The sequence below is a fragment of the Nomia melanderi genome, chromosome 9 (genome assembly GCF_051020985.1).
Source record: "Nomia melanderi isolate GNS246 chromosome 9, iyNomMela1, whole genome shotgun sequence".
Taxonomy (NCBI): Eukaryota; Metazoa; Arthropoda; class Insecta; order Hymenoptera; family Halictidae; genus Nomia; species Nomia melanderi.
In genome coordinates this window covers 7,839,260-7,859,106 of record NC_135007.1, presented here as the reverse complement: position 1 = coordinate 7,859,106, position 19,847 = coordinate 7,839,260, and the positions used below count along the sequence as shown (strand labels likewise).

The window sequence follows — 19,847 nt, the reverse complement described above, 5'->3', positions numbered from 1 at the left end:
CCTTTAACCATCGTACGGTTTGCCAGAGGTACACCTGACCCTCGATTTACACGAAAATCCGTTCGAGACGAGAGAAAATATTGGAAAGGAAAGTTGGTGTAGATTTTAGAAATATATGTTTATTTCTTATAGCTAAATGAGAGAAATAATGATGATGAGATTTCGGGGAATTAGTGTATTTCATGTGGTGTTGCTAAATTCGGATCGTGTAAATCAACGCATTGCGTAACGACTAATTTTAAGAAAACTGGGCTGCGACTGGCGATTTCTAACGAGATTCAGTTTCACCACTAAATATAGAAAAATATAATAGTTTATTGATATTTAATATATTTTAAACAAATAATCGATTCTGATAGAATTTTGTATTTTCATAAAATGAAACGAGATTTCCCGTTCTCGGTATGCAATGTGTATAGATCCCGCATAAAAACTACCGTATAAATAGTGTTCTAATTTACCCTATGAATCGAGAGTCAGGTGTAGGTATCTATGATCGTGGACAATATTATCCCCTGTTATTCAATTTAACACGTTGACAACCACGAGAATTTCGACAGTTTTCTATAGTAATATTTATTCTTTTATAACAAAGGAAATGGTATTAGAAATAACTGTTAATTATTTGGTATCACGATGCTCAGGTTATACTATTATTTAGTTACTTATGTTATAAAATATTTATATTCAATATAAGTTTTCTTATTGTAATCGTTTTCAAACAATTTAAAAGCTCCAGCCATCAGTAATCAGAGTCAACGTGTTAAAGAAACTTCGAGCATATTTACGGAACAAAATTCTAATTTCATATAATGGAAATTTGTAAAAATTTTATAAAGTTTCCCTGAAGATTGTTGGTTTTGTGGGATTTTTAAGAACGATTTTTAACGAAGTTGCGTCGAACCTTCTTTCCTTTGGAGATTGTAATTTTAATGAACTTACGATAATGCTTTAGCAAATTATATTTTACTTGAAACGTTAATTATAATTAACGTTTTTCCTCTTATAAGGGAAAATGATTTTCCCATTCGCCTTAGGATATGCTATTACTACGAATAAACTAAGGATGTCTTTCCCGTTCTTAGCGATTCATGCAAATTTATTCCCATCCGTAGCTGTTGATGTCATTCACGTCTGGTCACTTCAGTATCCTTCCTTCAATTAAATTAACGCTAAGAAAAACATTTATTTTCTTCCTAATGCACCAGACGAGTCCATTAAAACACAAGAAACTACTGTCTGCGAGAAGACTGTTGAAAATAGAGGAAGACGAATAATCAGAAGTCAGGCTGGTGTATCAATAATATGTATACTAAAATCTGATGATAAATATAACAGTACATACAATAATCTGAATATTCTGTGTTATACGAGTTGAAATTGTCGTTGGCAATATTTCATTGTACATTTTCTTTAATTATAAGAGTGAATACCTTCTTTAAATTAAATGAGTCACCCTGTAAACGTACTAATTTTAACATAAATCTATTAACCTTAATAATCTTTTATGGAATTAAGTTTAAATTTTCATTGCAGTTTCACCGAGTACACTGATTATTTTAAAAACAATAAAATATATTTTTATTATCGAGGAAACAATGAAATATTTTACAGTTCGTTTATCCAGATTTGTTTACTCGCGCGTGTAAAAACGGTTGTTCGAGCAAGGAAAAGAAAAGAGGAGTTGTTTCAACTGCGGAGGGACGATCCACCAGCATTTTCGCTGAACCGAGATTGATTTTCACGAACTAAATGCGTCATCAACTCGACTGATCATTACAGGGATCGTTACACGCTCGACATCTGAACGGTGAAGTCAGCAACCATCCGGAGAGTCATTTTAAACGTTTCCTTCCAGTCGAAACAGAAAAAAAAAGAAAAGAAGAACAACGACGAAGCTTTCACCTTCTGCCGATGACGATCGCCCATTAATTTACACCCATACAGGTAACCAAATGCATTCTGAAGTGGTAACAGCGGAGTACACATTTGTTCTTATAAATTGCTGATCGATAACTTTCAACCGACAACCAGCTAAATATATTAATTACTTTTTCGTAATTGTCAAAATGTATTACCCTTCAACGTGATAATGGAGTAATGAAATATTTGTCCTTTCCATTCGAGTGGACCGTGAAATTTTGTCTCGACAATTTCGAAGTGATTCTGTGCATAAATATTCGTGAATATAAATGAAATATTAGAAAATTTCTAATATTTCAACAAAAAGATGAAAATAAAAATGATCTACGAATTCTTTTCACATCCGAAACCAATAAACATTTCGTCAAATCAGTATTGATTCCCTTATCTAATAATTCAGTAATGAATATAGTTAATATTTCTAAAGAAAAGCGAACTATACTCATTTTAAATGAAAACTAGTATTTACTGAATTGAAATTTCCGAAATACAATTTAAAATCATTCGCCAAGAACTCGATACCGCATTGGAAAAATAATAAACTAACATTCGCATTACAAGGGGATAAATATTATTTCTCTCGCCTGTCGCTGAAAATTTCTTCTAAATCCGAGCCGAACGCAAGAGAGAGTAATTTTTGAGACAGATGCTTAGTGAGTTCGGTAAAATACTTTTTACGAGGAGCAGCAGTACCGGTCACTGTTTTTAGATTTCCGGTCATTATGTTTCCATCGACACGCGTTCACGATGCTGCTCTGACGAAGGGACGAGCGGTGAACGAGGATGCGTTCGTTCCAGAAAGGAAGCCGAAAGGGAGGAGATATTCGCACACAGGCTTCCAGCATGATCAGGAAGTTCAACGACCCGCGGGAATGCCAGGGCACCAGCAGACTGCCGTCTTAAACCGTGCCTGGAGATCGCATAGATGCGACTGCGTTTGGGGACGCGTTCTGCAGGTGTGCGAAAACGTACGTACGTACGCGATCCGCTCGAAATATGCAAGATTGCGTGGATATGCGCCGATGCACGGATACCACCTCCGATACCCTCGTGGAAACACGTGGAAACGTGGTACCGTCGCGAATCGGAACGCTCGAAAACACGTGAAACCCGGCAGGATTCTCTGCACGCGCGAACGAATTCGTGGAAATGCTTGAAAACTGTTCGGCGCTGGTCGGAATTCTATACAACTGGAAAACGATGAGCTGAACGTTCGATGATCAGTCGAAAATGCACGATTTCTCTATTCATATTTTCCAAGTGACTCTGTTTCGAAATTCTGAAATGTAAAATTATTATAGATAGTTAAAATGATGCGGAACTTTTTATATCAATTATGAGAGTATGTATGAATTTTTTGTTCGCTATTCTTATTGTGTAAATAGGAGTATTCAATTTTAAATTAAAGGTGAATGTAAATATTTTTGTAATTTTAGTAACTGATTGATTTCAGTCACTTTAAAGATTGAAAATCAAAGGGACGGTTCGTATTTAAATGTTCATTATGAATTTTGAGATGCTTATTTGATAAAGTGTATTGAAATAAACTATATTCTCTTTCAATGTCTTGCATTGAAATTTTTCTTACATTTCAACAGTATTCCGATACACCCTGAATATTTCTTATACATAATTCTTTTTACACGGGGTACATGAAACATGAGTTTTTATCTGTGTGTTAAGAATAGTCATCCTGAGTATCAGGTTTAGTTCCTTCTTTTACTACATACCTTAACAATATTACCAGACAAGCTACACCTGTAATATTTATTCCAGATAATATTACAAAAAGGAATGATAATCTCTTCATACAAACGAACAACTTCCTACAGCAACTACACCAATGTAAACTTATCAAAACCTGTTTGTAGTACGGCAAACCAAAGTGAACCCCTGCTAATCAAACAACTCGAATAGCGACAAGATTATTAACAATAATGATACCGGTACACGAGATAAGACATTTCCTTCAAAATTGCAGTTAAAAGAAGGTAGCCTAGGGTGAACGTACTGGGAAGTACGCTGGAAGTGGACGAAGCCGTGCGCGACGAGAACGATGAACAATAGTACACAGTCGAAAATACGATGATGGTCACACGGAACCGGTAGAAGTAGTGCGGGAATATACGTAAGTGTACGAAACTGCATGGAAGTACGTGGGCACGGTAATGAAGATACTGGAAGACTGTGGAGAGGGTTCATGGAGGACTCCTGAAGGGAGGGAAAATTGGAAGAGGACGAGTAGACTCCGCACAGTGGGTGTGCAAAAGATGGCAATCTCCGCACCCATTGAACACAGCCTGGAGGTGTTTAATGAGAACAGCCAGCTCGCTACAAGCCACGCTTGACCTACATTACCAGGCACAGACGACGTCGTCAACGACAACGACGGGTTACGACTGTGACTGTCTGCCGGTTGGAAATACAGCTGTGAAGCTGCAACAATATCTATCTTGAAATGTCTGTTTAATCCGCAATGCGAATCAAATTTCCCTACACGGAGACGTCTAATGGTACTAACACTTCACCAACGATATTGCAGGTTATTGCGGTATTTACTATTCACCACCGGTATTTCCCGAAAAACGTTGATGCTGCTGTTACAGAAACGAATGCATTCGTCGCTTGTTGGCAGTGGAAATATTAATAACGACAGCCGTAGAAATACTAATAATAATAGTGGAGTAGTTGGAACTTTGGAACCTTTTACGTAGAAGCTATCCCTTGTCATCAGTTATTACTCCATAATTAAATATGAAGAGAGACAATTTAAATAAACACCAATATACTTTATTTATACATAATGAATCGAAATGAAACTTTGGACATACCTTTTATGCAACTTAATATTCTGCCTCTGTAATATTCTATGTTGACCTGCGTTTAAAAAATTGAAATAGCTAATGCAAGTGCAAAAGTGAGTTAACTCGTGACCGGACAGCAATGTGTTAAAGTGCCCGCTCTGCTTTTATTAATTATACATCCAATAATCTAGTGTTTCTGCAACAGTATCAGTAGATATTATTAAAACTGAATAATCTTGAGAATGCCCAATTCAGATTTTCCTGATTCCTACCGATGACTTCATCAAAGTCACGCACACGTGACGCTGGCCGCTAATACTTTCGTCTGCCGTTGACAGGCCACAAATTCCAACATCTTCCTAGGCAACTGGCCGAATTTCTGAAGTGTATGCTAATAATTAAGTTCCTCGCGGCTAAGACAATGTTTAACCGGGGACCACATCCTCCCCTCGACCCGCCAAACCGCGATTCAACTTCAACAATCTAGGAGATTGGTGTCTGTTTCCCGGAGCTGCCCGCAAATTCCTCGATGATTTCGCGAACAATGGAAATTTGAATCCGGCGGAGCCGGTCGAATAGCCAACCCCGCTTTTTATTCGACCCGCTTCCGGCGGCACACTGCCGGGAAGATTAGAATTCATCCCCTTCCTTCCACGTTTGTGGGATTAAATCGGGTTCTGATCAATTCTAATATTTCCTCCATATGGCGTTCGGCCGATAATAGCGGCGGGAAAAGGGGCGAAGACGGGGAGAGACGGTCGGTCGTTAGACGGAAAAGATGATTCCATGCAAATTGACTACACGATTCTTCGGCGGACTCGCTGATAAGGGGTGCGGAAACGATAAGCTGACACGGAGTTCCGTCGACTTTCCACCTCTTAATGGTACGAGCACGGAATGACGGATATAAAGCGGGTAACGGTTCCGTCCAAGCGGAAAAATGGAGGTGCATTGTGTCGAAGCTAGCATAAGATAGCAATTATTATGTTTCCTTCGCGTGAATAGTATTGCATGCTGTCGTGAAAATTGGGCATTTTGGACTTCATGATTTTATGTTTGATTTTGGAATATAATTACTGAATGTTTAACGCTACTTCTATTTTTGAAATTTTAACTTATTATTTTCTCAGTTTAATAATTTTTCCTCAATTGAATTTTGATCGTTTCTTATAGTTAATTTTATAATTGTTGTTAGAAAAGTCGGTAAGTTAATCCATAATATACGATTAAATTATAGGAAAATACTTTTCAGTTAAAATTACAGTGAATATTGAAGTAAACTCTTTCAGTATCTGGACTGGAAGAATAACTGCACTGGAATCTATGTTATAAAGCCCTTTAGTTTTTCATTTTACGATATGCAGAAATATTGAGAAGACCTGGCATATTGCCATTACAAAACGTATGAATCAACTTTCCTCAATATTTCATTTAAAAATCCCAGCTGCGAAGACAGTGCAAGCTTCGAAAGTATCGGAAAAATGGAATTATGCTATTGGACTTCGATAATGACAAAACCCTATGTTTATATAAAACCGACGCACGCAATCCCCCGTTCCTCATTATTATTCACGAAGTTTTACAGGCGGAGTCAATCTTGTAACGTACATTAAGCAATATTTAATATTCCGCGCAAGTCGCGGCGAACAACAAATTACACCGTCAAAACAAAACTGCTTATCCGCACGGCGGGGAGTTCATAGTAAATATTGAGAAGCCGGGACAAAATTAAAGTGTAAATAGGTGATAGCGCGTCACGGGTGGGTTGAGGCCAGCCGAAGAAATCTATAACAAGAAAACTTCCCTGGCAAGAAACTTTACCAAGGTAACGCGACTGGTCTCCGGGCAAGTTGACATCATCGGTCGCGGCCGCAAGCAAACGTCCTCCGTGCTCGTGACAATGCAAAAAGTCCAAGTTTCACGCGGATAATCCGGCCGGCAGACGATCGGCAAATTATCCTTCCCGGAATCTCATTTACCGAGCGCATCCGCGCTTAACCAGTTAATTCGGGATGACGAGCACATCCGTCGCCGTTCCCATTCGCTCTGAATCTTTATCGAACTCCAAGTTTCCTTATTTACTCTGCTGAGGGCCGAGCAATGTAAATTAGATTATAATTGTTTCCACGGTACGATAAATCGCTTCCGATCATCGACAACTTCCTCTCGCCGGTGTCCGCGAGAAACGCAGCTGATAGAGAAATCACCGTTAAGCCAAACGAATCGTTACCCAAGAAAAAAACAACGAGAAAAAAACCGTTCCTGCTGAAGTTACATAAATCGACATGTACAGTTTTCCGCGAACGTGAAGATTTTTCTTGCGATCGCTAATTCAGAGGATCCTGCGCGTTCATTTCTTTCAAACTAAAACCGACCTGTACTGCTCGGAGTCAGTTCGTCCACGCGCAAATCCAACGATCTATAAAATACACGCAAGAGATGGAACGGGAGGGAGAGACGAAACGAAAGCTACGTTGTACACCTATCGTTCGAGGAAGTCATAAATCGAGCGCGTAGCATTAAAGCTCGTCCAACGTCGGCGGCGGCGGTGGTGGGACGACGTAGTAAAAGGCTTACTGCGCTGTAAACGCGTAATGCCATTAAAAGGATCGCATTCAGCAATGAGGACGACCGAGGATTCAACTTCTGATCCGCGGCGACGTGTCCCCGGAGGATCCCGAAGACGACGGTTGGGGAGACGGATTTCGGCGGGGTCTTTGGAGAGGGGGGAGTGTGGAACCGGATGAATTCGACACCGGGACGAAAAAAGGATGGGACGGAGAATAAGGATACGTAGGTCCGCAGCAATAAAAACGCCTACAAAAGATCCTTTTCAGCGGAGTACAGGGAAACAGAGACGGAAGAATAAAGTAGAACCGCGCTGGCAGGGGATAAATGAGGGAGAAGATCGACGCGGCGGGACGGAGAGGAATGAAGGGACTGGAAAATGACAGCTCCAGCAATTGCATGTAATTGCACCACGTCTTGCACAAAGGAGCCATAAGCCTCCCCCGGAAGTTTCCTACGCGACAGGTTGTCCTACGTCCCCGATCCAAAGAGGAGAATCTCATCAGAGATGCACGTCGACTTGCCACTCCGGTGATTAGCCTGCATGCGAACGGTGTTTAGGGAGCCAGGATTCTGGCTGCTGCTTCGCGGGACCACGCAACGCCTTTGAAATTCAGTGTATTACCTCGAGATATTATGCTCCCACGAAATTCTTCTTATTGTGTCTGTGCGTCGGAAGCGTAATTCTGATTGTTTCGGATAAATGTTTGTCCCGGACGATTAAGGGGAGGAATAGTTGTTAGCGGAACGGCTTCTCTTGGTAACTGGCACTCGTTGTTCGTAGTGAATTGTGGATGCTCGTGTGGATAATTTGTCTTGTTAATTTTTTGAATTATTTATTTGAATGTCAATCGAATTTAATTGCTGATTATTTTTGTTTGTATTTACTATGTGAATGGATTTAGTTTTTGTTAGGAGAGATAATTGATAATGAGGAGCGAGTGATAGTTAATATAGATATTTTGATTAGTGCGTAATTCTTCTATGGGCGTAAAATAAATGAAAACGAAGAGTTCGGTTCGCTGTATAGATCAGCGTGATTTAAATTATAATGATGCGTAGTCTTGTTTTATATTCCGCACTTTCATCAGCATCCATTAAAAAGAGTGCATAATTGAACGGTCGTATCCCCTTAATCAAAGTATCTTCATTAATGGGGAAATGATTTTTCATTTATATTAGTACATTAACTCTCTGCCCATAGCCATAGGTATAATCAAAGGAAACTGTGATAAAGTATGGTTAATTAAAATTTTTTTCTGATACGCGCGAGCTTATTCCCTCTCTGTGCCTGTAAAATAATTATAGACATAATTCGCGTCGCGTATTACCCGATGGGAAATATATATACATACTATTCAACAAGAATTTATTCGTTATCTCACGCTTAATTCGACTGCCATTCGTTCACCTTTATTTTTTTCAAAAAGAAATTTATATGTTATTTCATACTTCATTTGAATATCGCTCGATCATCTTTATTTTCGTCGGATGTTTGCTTGTTATTTCACAATTAATTTGAATATCATATATATTTATCTTTATTACTATCGCATCACTTCTAGCTCGATCGGATTTGGTTACCGGAGAACATTAGCCACAAATAAATTATTTTAATAATACAACTGAAGAGGTATTTGTATTCGCGACCGACAGAGACCCGTAGAAGAAAGTCGTTTTATGCTAATATGCCGTGCTATCGAGGAATGTGTTTATTGGATTTTTCTCCCAATCGAATTGCATTCCTCCATCGTGGTGGACTATTGATTTGATTTTAAATTCCAAGTACGTGTTCAGATACTTTCCTTGGAAAATCTTGCACAATGCAGCGAGAACACGTTTAATTAGTTCTCTCCTTTGGAAGTTTCTTAGAAATTGAAAAAACAAACACCTAGTACCATCCTTGTTGAAATCGGTAAAACAATTCAATGGTAAACTTTTTCAACAAACGAACAATTCAACACTAAGTTTTCCTAACATGAAAAAAACGATTTGACACCGAATTTTTCGACAAACGTTCATTAATCGACATATACGGAATCACATAAGGAACAATCGGATATTTTGCGGATGACATAGATCTACATTTGACACTTAATAAAAGCGACCGATGTAACTGGCAATTACAACAGCTGGCATCGACATCTTTCCCATGTCATACGAAACCAGTCGGTGTTAAAGGGACCAACGAAAATTGTTCGTAAAATTGTCCCCGCCGCGGCAAATCAATTTCCGTCAATTTACACCGGCATTTTTTGTTCATACCCTTGATAAACGTTCTTAATTCAATTTCCACCCCCGTGGCGCTGGCGCAATTCAATCGTACGTGTTACGGCGGAAAACTTTTATTTGCCACTGATTGCCGTTGCACGCCCGTGTATCGAGTGATGAATTGAAAAATAATTGAAACAGTTCATTGTCAACCGTAACAGCACAGTATTTCGAAGTTTATAACTAAATTTTGAAACCTGTACTCGTGTATTCCGATATGAGAATGAAATATAATATCCTTTCCCGATTATTTGAAAACCGAATACTCGGAACACTACCGATTAATTTCATTTTTAATAACAGATATCGTTTTCCCGGATCATATTGCGTTACTTCTAGCTTCCACACAAAATCTCTCTATTTACTGGTTCCATTCTCGTTGGCCCTAAAATTTGTTCGTAGATCTTATTAAAGTTATTCGCATCTTATAATGTTATAATCACTAATAATTATCCTCACTTCTCGCCGCTGCTCTTATTCCGAAAGTTTCAATATAATTTTCAACTCAAAATATCGCACACGTCGAACATGTATAAACTGCACAATTATCGACACATAAACCCACACACCGCTCCTTTAAAACAAGCTAGATTATATCGAACATACGAATAATCTAAACGTATTCGGCTCGCAACAGCGTGCGCTTTAACGATGATGCTTTAAAGCACCATCAGAACGCGAAAGGTAAAATCACACGATTAATTCATCTGATTTCACTCGGGTAATAAATACGTAACACCTTTCGCCATTAATACCTAACGCGAACGGCTCGGGAAATAAAATAACGCCAAGCCAGCGAGCACGATCAACAAATGCCAAAGCGATCTCGACGGTTCGGTAAACATCGAATCACGTTTCCGCCTCGCGTTGCGGTCTTCCAAGTCGACTGGTCAGAATTCGTGTCCTGCACCGTTTGAATCTTTTTTTGACAAGTAAGATAATTTGCAATCAAAATCCACTATTTTAATTCGATTTGGTGAAAGCAGCACGCTTTGTATTCCTCTGTATTCTAACTCACAGCGACGTTGGCACTTTAAGGGTTAATTATGTATTCTCCGGCCTTAACCCCTTAGTCCTTGAATGTGTACTCTTTTAATACGAATTTTGTGAAAAAAAACTTACAATTGTACACTAATCAACCAAAACACATTTACTGACAGCTGATTAGCACTTAAGTTGTCAGCCATAAGCAAAGATCTTCATGTTGTACAATTTTGCTTTATTTAGGCGTTTTCTAAATTTCCGGGATTTAAAATGTTCGTGGTACCTATGCGTACCATTCGGGACGAAAGGGTTAAGTGACTTCAACAATTTTAGAAGCAAAACGTTGAGGTCAATCTAAAACATGGTGTCTCTTGAGTCTTCCCATAAATACAGTTAGGAGACACCTAAATCCCTAACAAAACGTCATAGAAACAAGAGTTGCCTTTCCAGTTCACAATTTTATAATTCTAATTGTTTACGTGTAACTGTATTAATAGTAAATTATCGATCGAAGATATCAGGAACTGAAGATTCAAACCAACGGAAAATTAAGTAAGAAAAAATGAAAATTGTTCATCAAGTGATCCCCTAGCAGTACCCTATGGTCCATAAGTCTATTGGCCCTGGGATCCAGATGAGTTTCCAGATTCTTTAAATAATTGGCTGAATCTTGCGATTTCTTCTTTCAAAGTGTTTGTGTTGAACTCTCGACGGAGTGTCCGTTTGAAATTTAGTAAACACAATTTTATTTCGTTCGCGCAAATATTGATACACGCAATATCCGCGAAGGCGACCGATAATAATCGAGTTTCGTTTATTTGAATCGGATCTCGGGCTGCCTCGCCCCCGTTCTCATAGGAAGAGACCGGGAACCCGTAACCGGTGGAAAGGAAGACCGGTGCAGACAGATTATAGTTCGGCGGATTGGGGTGGCTGGGGAAAGACGAGCGTGCAAGGCAGGGGGATGGGGACGATGGGTGGGGACACGACTAAATTATCGAACGCGGATTGTCTCCGCGCATTTTATTAGCCGTAAAGTACCGGCGATCGTAAAATGCTTTGCGCGGGCGTCGGTCGAAAATTTTCTTGCATGCAAATCCTCGAAGAATCGGGTAAATATGAAGCAAGAAAACGTGATCGGGTATGGGTTAACGCGATGTCTCTTTTACGGCAAGCGAAGAGGTACGTCCACGACAATTTTCACGTGTTTCTGACTGATAGTTCTGCTCGTCTTGTTTTATGCTTTATGTTGTCGATGGATCGAAGGGATTCTAATGTTGTTAAGTCGTGTAGAATTTCAGTGCAGTTTCGCGGGGAGTCATCGATAATAACAGTAATGCTGATAATATTGGAAGATGATATTGTGATATAATGTTTAACGTAATGTTAGATAAATTTCTTCGTGAAAAATTTTATGTTGGTACCTATAACGTTTCCGACGAGTGATCTTGAATTGTGATTTTATGATTTTATGAGATTTAGTGGTAATAATATTTGGGATTTTGAGAGAGTCATTTATTTCGTCTGTCTTTTAATGATACTTTTAAATCTCAATGTGTTTATTTTATGAGTTATTAGTTTTAATACATTACGTGTATGTTATCTTCAGTTATAAAATACAACTTGTTTATAGATAAGAAAATAATTTAGGTAATTTGGTAGTTGATTAAAAGGCTATTCATGTTTCACTGCCTCTGGCAAACTGGCAAGTGCTCCAGTCATGCTTTAAAACCGGTGTTCTCTTATCCCACCTTATCTTTGGTCATTATCATCCACATTAGGTTCGCGCCAGTAATTCATTGCTGATTATGTGGAAAAATAAAAGGGTTTTTATAGTGCATTAATGGATAACGCTTGGACACATTGTTCGGTACCGCTTTGATGTCTCGAGAGCCATTCGACAGGTCCCCCGGTAGTACTCTGTCTCGCGCACTCTCAACTGTGTCTCCTTCTCTATCCTCGCCGAATGACAGAGGCACGGCAGCTTCGAATTAGAAATAAAAAACTCGTTATTTAATTAGAAACGGTCCTCTGCGTCGATTTTTCCAATTTCGTACCTGCGAAATTCGCTGAGATTGGCGAGGCAATTTATTTACTCAAATATTTGCGTCAATGTCGTAAAATGAATTTCAGAATGCACAAAACAGATCACAATACGCCATCAATATTCCAATAATATAATAAAAATATGAAAACTAAAAAGTATACGAAATTTATTTTATTCCCTGTCGTCTCAAAATTTATATTAAAAGAAATAATTTTCTATTTCATTCATTTACGTTTAAAGATCGTTCCGATGAATCCAATTCCACGTAAACGTTCCTAATGATTCACCGACAATTGCTAAACTGCTTTTTATTTATTCGATGTTTAACGTTGATTAATATTAATGCGTACGAATCTATTGAATAATAGCAGCTTGAAATTATAATGTTATCTCTCAATAATCGGCGATATCTTTAAAAAAATCAATCAAAGGATCCAGTAAAGCAATGTTCCGTGACTCAAATTAGTACGATATTTCTACCTCAGGTTGGTACGATATTTTTATCGCGAATCGTGGAAAGAGTACCGTCGAAATTTGACGGGAATGTTTGACGTTCCTTCGCGTTGCCGAATCTGATTCGTCGTGCGTGAATAATTACACTGTGGCCATGGGCGACACGCTGGTTTCTGCGTTGCTTCACAACGAAAGATTTTTAGACAGGAACCAGCTACCGTACTGTTTTCACATTATAGGGAGCGGAGAGGAAGTCAAAGAATGGAATGGGGGGTGGAATACGCTTTATTATCTCCTGCAAAAAATAAAAAGGAATACACGGACCCATCCGTGCACGTACTGTGAAACAAAGGAGACAAAGGACGCAATCGAAATATTACGAATATAGAGGAAAAATTAAAGTGTAACGGCGGGACTACGGGGAAAAAAGTGGTCGACGTCGCCCGGTGACGGAACTTGTTCGTCACGTGGCCGAAAGTGATCGATACTATTACTTCAAATGTAACCATGCTTAATTAAATGCTTTTCAGTTATTTCATTGAGTTTTCCGTCTTGTAGATTTGAACGTTCTTTAATGAATTGAATAATGTAGGTATTCATCAGTTCTTTTAAGCATAATAATTAAATAATAATAGTATTTTCTGAGATGAATATTGAACCACTAGAAAAGGTAACAATTCATAGGAATATAGAGTTTCTTTTCCTACTAGCGAATTATTATCGATAAAATAGCTCTGATAAACGTAATAGTGAAATAAATTTAAATAAATTATTGACTTTATAAATTACACGTCGCTAAATAGATGTAGGGTACATAACGACACAGGAAGTTTCTATTCCTTCCTATATTTCAGGGGTGAAGGGATAAAGTGAGAGGTTATTACGCATATTACAATAACTGGTAGTGCTGATACTATTACACCAGTAGTTCTGTATTCTACGCGAACCCCCTAAAATTTTATTAAGCACAAACTTGGTAATCACGGGAATTCATTGTCAGATCCGGCATGCCTGGAATTTTAAGCAGGCGTTGTGCGTCCTCCGGCGCGTTTCATTAATTTCGAACTCGGTCACGAAGACGTACAATTTAGTACGCGCACGAGTTGTAGACTATTCAGTATAATCCTCGTCAATTATGTTTCTTATTTGTGCCCCAACTCGTTCACCTTGCGTAAAATTTACATTTACGTATCTTCTTTACAACTTCCAATGCGAACTCTTTCAATTGACAAGGAATCGGCGAAATTCGAAAACAAACGTTGCAAATAATAGCCTCGGCATAAAACAATAAACAAAACATTCAATCGTAAAAAACCTTGAAAAATTTCAAGTAAATCTAACTTTTAATAAAATTGCGCGCTCCAGATCATTATATCATTATTATTCGTAAGTTTGAATCGTCCAACAAAGGGTTGCTACATAACTCACCCCTATTTTATTATCTACACACACAAAATCATCTGATGCGTGAATGATCCAACGTTTTCTTGAGAAACTTCCAAGCTCCTTCCGGGTTTCAATTGAAACACATTCATTGTGTCTATTTAATACAAGCCTTAAACAAAATGTCAAGACGAAAAATGTTTCCGCTTGCTTTCAATCGTTTTATTGTGAACGCTTCGAAATGTAAAACACAATGCCGCGGGAAGGCAGTTTCAGAAACAGTTTCTTTTGGAACGAACGCGATATAATATCACGCGGAAACGTTCAAGAAAATCCAAAGTAAAATTTCATGCGGAGAAGAAAGAAATTTCTTTGCCGTTTCTTCATCGCCGTGGCAAATGCTTGCGAACACCGCTGCAGATTGTTACAATGAACACCTCGGATGTGTAAGTCCCTCGTTAACGCACGATTCTCCGCCGTAACTTTAGCCACGCGACATCCCGTATCGGATTCACCGGCGACGTAACGATGTTCGAGGTCTCATCAGTTCAGCGAAGCTCGTTCATATCAAACACGTTGCTTTTCAGCGGAGTATGAGACCGGCACACGACAGAACCCACGAATTCCACGTTACTCGTGACCCTTTAAAGCAGACCTCTTTAAGGCTCTTTGAGGTCGGCGAGCAGCTTAAACTTATAGGAGCCGGTCGCCGTCGATATTATTGACTTTAGCGGTTAACCTAGAATTCTCCGACGGCGAACACATAAATTGGAGGCGCGGCTAATACGTGGAAAACATCGAGCCGCACGAATGAAATTTCTGGGCTGAACTTCCGGCCTCGATGACAGAGTCCCGAACTGGCGCGATAACACTTCTCCGTTGATAGATTTACAGATTTATTATACACTTTGTATACTGTTGTATTGTTCCTGGAGCAATAAAGATTTATTCGTGTGTTAGGTCGTCCCATTCGTAATATCGTTTCTTATCCTATTGTTAGTTTGTAAAGTATTTTATAGTTACATTTTTGAAATTAATTCATCGAGAAATGGGGAAAGGTTACACGATGTGTCGATGATTAAAAAATGTAAATATTAATGTTTTACGGTAATAGTAAGTATAAAGAGTGATATTATTTATGGAACAACGTAATATAATAGATTTTGGGAATTTATTGTTTGAAACAGAAAGTGAGAATATTCCTGTAATTGTACTGATCAAATTTGAGGTAAACTTTTGGCAAATAATGATTATTAAATTCCATATCCGTCAAATTGATGGGTTCTGTAAATCTAGTGTTAACAAACTGGAAAAGTTTCTATAGAATTTATTTTCCGATTTGAAAAATGCGTTTCTTTAGCTGGAGAATCGGATTAACAAAATTTTATTAGAATTTTCGAGGCGCGTGAGAAATGAAGAATAAATGCAGTAATAAATTTTAGTTTCTGTTTCATTAAATAAATCGTTTCGATTTTGTGGGACTTTTATGGATGATAGCTTAGCAGTGAACGTATTAATAAAACTTCTAAGTGTCACAGAGGCTCCCCCATCGTTTCGCTGCCCTGTAATTTCTCTCGAAGAGTTCTTTATCGTGTTTAAATAAAGTCAAATTAATTTTATACGCATTGTCGTTTGGAGTATTAATTAGGAAACGGATCCTGCGTGTTTATAGCATTTGCAATCCCCTAAAACTCGGTCTAGTGAAAAAATGTTTGAAGAAGTTTATTGAAATTTTAATCTTAATTGGAATATAGTGGATCCGTCAAGTAGAACAAAAGAAAGTATTGTGGATTCCGGTTTCTACAAATTAATTTCATAGAAATTTATATCTGCATAAAGGTACGCAGTCCGGTTGTAACACACTTTTTTTCAAATTTTTTTTTATAATTCCATTAAAAGAGTGTATTTTATAAAACATCACAATTATGATAATTGCTTGCCTAACGAAATAATGGCACCGAACGTGTTAATGATGTTGGTTTACGTAGATACAAACGTTTACAATTTTGCTCAAGACGCCAAGTGAATTTATTCTGACGCTAACTTAACATAATGTTCGTTGGAAGCGTTTGAATCTATAAATATTCATGTCACGAATAAACTTAATTTATTTCAATAATTCAGAACATATTTTATTCGTTTTATTCATGCTTCACCCTTACTCGAGCAACTGTACCGTCAACAGAATGAAACTTCTGTGACAACAGAGCCGAAGAAAATGGAGATAAAAGTATCCGACGATATCTCTTGGCAAACATAAAAAGAACCATTAAAATTTACTAGCGGAAATATGATAAACGCAAGAAATAACGTTATTCACCGCTTTCCACCGCGATATTCGACAGAACATGAACAAGTAGTAAAGACGGTCGCTTTAATAATATTATCTATACATATTTATTTGAACTCGAGTTCATGTGCGTTCCAAATAAATTCTTTCACGATGCGAAGGCAAATGCCGGCGCTCGATCAATGTCAACTTTCCAATTAACATTTTACAGACACAACCGGTAGTTTGCGAGAAGATTGAAATCGTGTAACTTTCGATTAAATAACAGTTTCGAAATTGTTAAGGACATCGGAGCTACAATGTTTATTTTGGAACCGGCGTACTTTCTCTAATGTGAGTGAATTACGTGATCCGGCAATCTACGTGAGTGCTCTGTGACGAATAATGAAATCGTGAACGCAATTGAGTCCATTGAAATAAGCTAGAAGCAACAAGACACTTGCCAGTTTAATAAATGAATTTTTTCCGCGGCGAGGACGCGGATGATTTATTTCATTTCCGGTGCAGCCCGCGTGGAACATGATGTAGATGAAATTCATACAGTTCCGGAGTTTAATCCTTTGTCGTCGGGTATTTTTCTTTATTCCCGTGCATTATCGAGCTTCATTCTTATGCAACATTTGCATAAAACGCGGGAAAAAAGGTATACCGCTTCGTTGATAGCTCCGAATAATTCTGGCCGCGTCTTCAATCCAGTGGAGCGTGATTTTCACCTCATTTAGCCACGGTGTATAAAATATGAACGCTGCGGGGTGGTGGGATAGATATACACTCGCTGTACACACGGTTGGTCGAAAGTTTGCTGGTATTAAACAAAATTCTAATCTCAAACAGGGATGTTTAAACAGAGAAACTCGCGTTGCTGGTGTTAAAGCGTAGATTTTGATGAAATCGACTAAATGGTTTGCTAAAATGATGACTTTCTGCGATGCAGTCTCTTCTACTAATGAAGGAGTTTGATTTTCAGCAAAATTATATGGTGCGATAAATTTTGATAACAGTGTTGACATTCGTAGAAATAACCGTTAAAACTTCTTTAAATCAATATCATTGTTTAATAAATTTATGATTTTTATGACTGTGAATTATTCAAAGAATAAATTTTTGTTGACATTATTAAAGAGAAAATAGTTTTGAATTATTGGAAAGGTATATTTAGATGAGGATAAGGTAAAAGTACTTTGTAATGATAATATTAAGTGAGACGAGATAAGATTAAGAGAAATAAAACATTGACTCGTTCAATTTTCTGCGGTGAAACTTGCACGTATGAAACCAATTTGGTTCGACGAGTGTAGTTTATGCCGCCTACTAAATTCCCTGACGAAATTTTAGATTTTATTTGACCCGGGGAAGATTGAGTTTCAAGTACATCGAAATTTATACGATGGAACTAATTTAGGGAGACGTTTCGGGACCTGTGATCACGTTCTTTGAAAATTAACTGGGGAACACGGACTGGTCGATCAAAACTCGGCGACGCGATCATTCTTAAAATGTCGGAGTAATAACATACGAATTTATGTTAATAATAAAGTGTACTTTTTCCTTCAACAATACTTCTTCTCTTGTTTTATGAATATTTTCATTATTTTGCTTCCCCAAACCTCAACTACCGAAGTAAAACTTCTGGAACTATAAAATTTGTCAAGTTATTAATAATCTAATTAAGTAGAAACAAAATGTTAGACATGCTACTTAATCAAATATATTTCTATTTGCTTATTAAATTATTTATCAAACTGTTCCTATGCAAAACACATTGGAGTACAATTAGAGGTCATCAAAGTGTAAATAAATTAGCACTTAATATATCCAGTCAGTAATCCGTCAATTTCTCTACTCAAATGATTTACCATATACATAATAATATCCAAGCACACGATCATCTTCCAATTTCTCCACCTGTTTAACATTCACATATTATAGCCCACAGCAAACACAAAATCTAGAACAATTTCATTCATCACCCTTATCCTCTTCCCGTTACCCGTACGAAATGTCACCCAATAGAAAATCTACGCGTTCAATCTGAAAAACAAGAGCTTCAAGATAAGTTGTAGTAACAAAAGACGACTCAAGTGTGCAACATTTCCCGAGATTAACGTGTAACGGCTGAATGTCCGGTTAATTAAATCCCTGAATGGGAGAGCTGATCAAAAAGTGGAAACACGCTGATATCTTCGGTTTTCCTTTCGAATGAAAGTTGAGGTGATGGAAGAAGAGAGGCGCGGAGGGGGAGAAGGGAGATGGTCCGGGTAACAGGGGATGCAATCGCGGTGTGTATTCATGGAAATCTGTCCATCAGGCTCTAATGGAATACCACCACGACGAAAAGTGGCAGGAGACGTTCTTTAATGCCTTCATAAAATTCAGCTTCATAATTCCCGTTTCACAGGCAAGAACACGCCCCACACACGCGGCGCACACCGAGAGGCTCGTGTGCGCCCGGGCGTGTTACACACACGCGGAAAGATTAGACCGGCAACTCTCTGGCACGAGTTACCACCGCTCGCAGGCAAATATTCAACTCCGATGAAACTCCATGCCGAAATTCTGCTGATCCCTTCAGGGTCGGTAGTCATTACTAGGTTTACAGTAATAACGCGGCTTACAATAATAAGCCCGGGCCGGTCGAAGTTTATTTCGAGCCGCAAATCTGTTGTTTGATTCCCTTGGCACGTGATTATCAAGCTGGTTAAGTTCTGGCTAATTAGCCGAAGGAACATTGCCGCGGCGTTAATTTGCGACGCGCGTGCCGCGCGCGCTGTAACAAACAATTTTGCTGGGCTCGCGTAGAAGACCGTGCTATTCTGAGCCTGTCCATGCGCTGTTCGATCGTGATCGAGGAAAATGGGTTAATCCTTCGCCCGGGGCGAGCGTCGGCATTTTTGGAACGCGAATGATGGCTGGGCATTGCAAATAATGTGTAATGAGCAGGAAGTGTTTGGTAATCGAATTGTTGTACTGGATGGAAGAGAGGCAAGTTCGTTCGTTGCTTTGTGTTGACACAATTGATTTTTATTTTTATTTAGTTGAAAGTCATTTGGTGATCGTGTGTGGTTCGAATTTTGTAACTTAAGAGACGTTACGTGGATTGTAGCTTCTAAATTATTATTATTTC

The 19,847-nt window shown here is 38.4% G+C and overlaps 1 protein-coding gene across 5 annotated transcripts in view; it reads right to left on the bottom strand.

Annotated features, from left to right (window-relative positions):
• LOC116427769 (EGFR adapter protein) overlaps positions 1-19,847 on the bottom strand; it is a 211,405-nt gene that overhangs the window by 173,259 nt on the left and 18,299 nt on the right. The gene's annotated exons all lie outside the window — the stretch shown is intronic.